Below are 5,267 nucleotides of genomic sequence, written 5' to 3' on the forward strand. Positions count from 1 at the left end.
TACAGGTCAAAGATCCATCTGGTGTTTAAATTCCTTTATTTTCTCCCATTTACTCTAGGCTCATGTAAGGTCTGGTTTTTAGTTCATCAGCCCCATAGCAATACTGATGACTTACTTTTCCCCAGAAGCAGACATCTTTGTCTAAGGATATCTGCTAAGATTTTACTGTTTCAAGTACTTTCTTAATATAAACCCCTACTGGTAAGAAAGAAACAATAAATTAGATCAGCCTTTGTTAAGCTTCAGTCTAACAATTTAATTGTTACCTGAAATATTTTCTTTTTGCTTCTCCCTAATTTTATCACTTCCATTGCTATTTTGGCTCAGTTAGCCTATCTTATTATTAATGCATCAAAACTTGTGCCCTTGAAAAAGTCCCTATAAAAGTCATCACTCAGAACACTAGCATAAATCTCACCTCCCTTGAAATTACAAGAATAATTTATAAGAATAATAAAGCAAGCTTCAGATTTCCAATATCCCCCAAAAGTATTAATTCTCTGTAATTGTCAATTATTTCATGTTGCAGTTTTAGTACAATGTAAGCATCAGGATTTTATTTCACTTAAGAAATACAATACCAATAGCAATCTTATATAGATACAAATTTACAAAATAAGGTACTTGTTAAAGTTGTTGCAAGGCAAAGAATTGGAATACCTAAAAGCAAAAGAAGAGAGATTTAAAAAATAACCTGATGCTCACTCAAGTGCTAAAAGTCCAAATTTCGAATTTTTCATTTTTGAAAATAGCTAAGCATAAAGAACTGCTTCTTCATAAATACCTTTAAAATGGAAATTGATTTCAATTTCCCCAAAGTATATTATTAATAACTGCTACTATTAATTAAAGCATGGTATCAAGCTCCTTTTAGATGTCAGCTCTGAGCCTCTGAGCCTCACCTGCCTCTGGAGTCCTTGGTCACTTGTTTGGCTCTAGGTGCTGCCTTGGCAACCATCTCTGCAGGGGTTCCTCTCAGTCCCCTGGCTCTCAATTCCTAACCACCACTGTAATGGTTAAGTCCATGTGTCACCTTGGCTAGGTAATGGTGTCTAGTTGTTTAGTCGGGCAAGCGCTGGTCTGATTGTTATTGTGAGTGTATTTTTTAGAAGGATTTACATCATTATTCTGTTGATTGCATTTACAATCAACAGAGGAGATTTCCCTAAGCAGTGAGGGAAGTCTCTTCACCTAATCAGTTTGAGATCTTGCAGTGAGAACAGAGATTTCAGCAATCAGAATGAATTTCTTTCTCTACCTTGGCTAGCCAGTTGCTCCTGAGGAATTCAATGTTTCCTTCATTGGAGTTTCCAACTTGCGGCCTGCCCTACAGAATTTGGACTTGCTGTTCCCCATGATTGTGTGAGCTGATTTCTGTAATAAATTTCTTAATATTTATGTATGTATGTAGGTAAGTATATACACTGTCAGTCTGTTTCCCTGGTGAACCCTGACTAACACAACCATCCGTACCTCTTGCCTCTCATGCATAGCACACTCCTCTCCTCTCATCCTGGACCATCTCTCTTGTCCCTGGAATATGAGATTCCCCAAGACTTGTTCATCACCCTCACATGAAGAACCCCGAGGTGAAGGCAGTTTTCATCCATGGAGTGAATCTTTGACCAGTGAGGAATGGGAAAAATAGATACACTTTTTTCCCTTTGCCATCCCCATGGACTGAATAAGATGCAACAATTCATGTGTTCTTTGAGAAGAGAGTCTTATGAGATTGTCTACCAGTAAAGGGGTGGACAAGGGCACCTTGCAAGGAACTGCAAATTTCAAGGCAAAGGGCATGGATATAGAGGAAGGGGTAAAGAAAGGAGACCAATGATTCAATCCACCATGTGTGCTAAGATGAGCACACTTACAACAAACTTAAAAGGTTATCTCTAGTTTATAGATGAAAAAATAACCATCCCAAGAGATAATAGAATTTTCCCAATGTCACAGTTATGAATGAGCCTGAATGCGAACACAAATCAAGTCTATCAGACTAAAAAATACACTTATTCAGAAATTTCAATTAAGTGTCCAATGTGCCAAAAAGCATGTAAATTATTAGGGATAACGAAGTAAATTAAAAATATCATTCTGATGTTAAAGAACTCACAGGCTACTGGGGAGACAGCCATACAAGTGAAATGCAATAAAATAATTGCTGTAATGGAAATATGGGAAAGGGTCAATGGGAACACAGGAGATGGGGCACCCAAGACAGAGCACTTAGGACTTTCAGGATAATCTTCATTCTCCACATTTTGCTTCTCGGCACTGCATGTTTCCCACCTAACCATAGTATTTGCTCCCTCAAGAACATTTGTGTAGATAGACCCTAAGAAATTCCTGCACAGAGAGTAGATGTAGCTCAAGTGGTTGGCACTTGCTTTCCCATATACAAGGTCCCAGGTTCGATACCAGGTACCTCCTAAAAACAAAACAAACAGCAACTCTCATTGGGGAGCAGATGTAACTCAGCGGTTAAGCACCCGCTTCCCACGATGAGGGCCTAAATTCAATCCCCAATACCTTCTAAGAAAAACAAAAACAAAAACCTGCACAGTAATATCTCACTGTGTAGGAATGCCTTCAGCTTTATTTATGAGAAAATGAAAATGGAGGCATTACTTCTCTAATTGAGATCAATTTCTTTTATATGTAACAAAAGATAAGGTGGCCTTTCTGACACTTTTTCTTGTTTTTCCAGAGCTTAGGCTTACATCACTGCCTATAAGAACAGTCACATAAGTTAGTCATTTTTCATCCAAAAGTATAATTTTTTTTATTCCATATCATTTCAATTTATAGAAAAGCATTTTATATTTTATTACACAAAGTATGCTGCAGACATTATGAGGCTGCATGCAAAATATGATGTTAATCTTTCTTCCTTTTCAACAACACCAATTTTGTTCATAATACTTAGAATGGGAGGAATAATGGTGATAAAAGAAAAAAAGCTATCAGGTAGTTACTGTCCAGAGAGCCCACACCATTGGTTCCGAATTCTAAAAATCAGAATCAGAATTTTTAGAAATACTAACATTCAGGCCACATCTCAGACCAAATAAATGTGTATTTCTAGGGTGGGCTTGAACATCAGCATGTTTCAAAGCTTCCTATGAGATCTGAATGATCAGGCAGGGTCAAAAAAACACTGTTCTACTTATATCATTGCTTTAGTTTCTTTATTGCTAAAGTAAATACCATGCAATGGGTTGGCTTAAACAAAGGGAATTTTTTGGCTCGTGGTTTTGAAGTTAGGAGAAGTCCAAAATCAAGATGTCATCGAGGGAAGCGGACTTGGCCCAGTGGTTAGGGCGTCCGTCTACCACATGGGAGGTCCGCGGTTCAAACCCCGGGCCTTCTTGACCCGTGTGGAGTTGGCCCGTGCACAGTGCTGATACGCACAAGGAGTGCCGTGCTACGCAGGGGTGTCCCTCGCATAGGGGAGCCCCATGCTCAAGGAGTGCACCCATAAGGAGAGCCGCCCAGTGCGAAAGAAAGTGCAACCTGCCCAGTAACGGTGCCGCACACATGGAGAGCTGACACAGCAAGATGACGCAACAAAAAGAAACACAGATTCCCGTGTCGCTGACAACAACAGAAGCAAAGATGATACAGCAAATAGACAGAGAGAACAGACAACCGGGGTGGGAGGGGGGAGGGAAGAGAAATAAATAAAATAAATCTTAAAAAAAAAAAAAGATATCATCAAGGCCATGCTTTCTCTTAAAAGACTGGAGTTCTGGGGTTGGCTGCCAGTGATAGTCCTTTGCTTGTTCTGTCATATGGCCATGCATATGGCAGCCTCTCCTGGCTTCTCCCTTCTCTTCTGGGTCTGTTGATGTTCAGCGTCTGGCTGCTCCCTCCAGCACTCTCTCTCTCTGTGACCTTCCTTAAAAGGCCTTCAGTAACAGGATTAAGATCCATCAATCCTGACTCAGCTGGGCCACACCTTAGCTCCAAACCACCACAATCATAAACCTAGATTTTCCTTATTAGAACGTCTTTTATTTCCTTAATTAACCCAAAGTTGCTATTTAGGCTATTAAGGCATATCAAGTATTGCACTAAAAATGTTACTTTCATTCATTCATTCAACAAATATTTACTGAGTGCCTGTGATTTCCCAGGTACTGTGCTACATGCAAGTGGGAGGTTAAAGAGTAGCAAGCAAGAAACCTATTCCTTGCTTTAGGGAGAGTCTACCATAAAAAAGCAAACATTAAGTGAATAAAACTACAAAAAAGGTAAACCAAAATATTACAAATTGTGACAAGTACCATGAAGGAAAATGTATAGTACAAGAAAGAGCAGGCAACGGACATTGAAGTGTGTGATTGGGACACCCTCTCTGAGATCACAAGTAAGCTGAGACGTGAAGGATGAATAGGAGTTAACCAGATAAAGAGATGGGGAAAGAGCATTCCAGGCAGAGGGAAGAGCATGTGTGAAGATGTGAAGACAGAGCTTCAAGTGCTCAGGGAACTGAAAGATCCCTGACTGGGGGCCATGTGGGAGCGGGGAGAGTGGCCCACAGGAGGTTAGCCCAGAGGAGGGAGTACATCATTAGGGACTCGAAGGCAGGTTTAAGAAATCTGGACTGCATTCTAAGTACAACAGAAAACCAGTCATGTCATGCATTTAGGAGTCAGGAGAAGAGGTGGGAAAGAGTTTTAAGATCTGATTCAATAAAGCATATTGAAGAAAAAAAAGATCCAATTCATCCTAGTTAACCCTCCAGGAGGCATTTTGAGAGTAGAATCCTAACAAACTAGTGAATCTCTAATTGTTAGAATAATTGAATACATTTTTTTATGAAAATAAAGCCCATATTTTTAAGTTAGGAAAAAAAAGCACCTAAAGTTCATCCATAATGGTGGTGAATAAGTACAGTATACTTGTATTGAAAAGTCAATATTCAGCAGTATGGTTTATTTTAATAACTTAGTTTTAATAGAGTATCTTTATGAAAATTTGATAAACGGTGTTTATAATCACTCTTTTATTGCTAAAACTAGCCATTGCTTGTTGTTACTATAGAAACTGAATTCCTGCTGAAGATAATGAAATATTTCATCCATTTGCCTAGGAAAGGCAATATTAAAAGCAAAATCTGTTCATTTGATTTTCATTGATGACCACTAGCCAGTTGATATAGCTTCAAGGAGAAACATAGACCTACATATGAGTACTATGGGTTCCTGATATACTGATGGGGTTGGTCTCATGGACAACCCCGCCAAGTTAAATATACTCTG

This window comes from Dasypus novemcinctus, chromosome 1 (assembly GCF_030445035.2).
Source record: "Dasypus novemcinctus isolate mDasNov1 chromosome 1, mDasNov1.1.hap2, whole genome shotgun sequence".
NCBI classification, from domain to species: domain Eukaryota; kingdom Metazoa; phylum Chordata; class Mammalia; order Cingulata; family Dasypodidae; genus Dasypus; species Dasypus novemcinctus.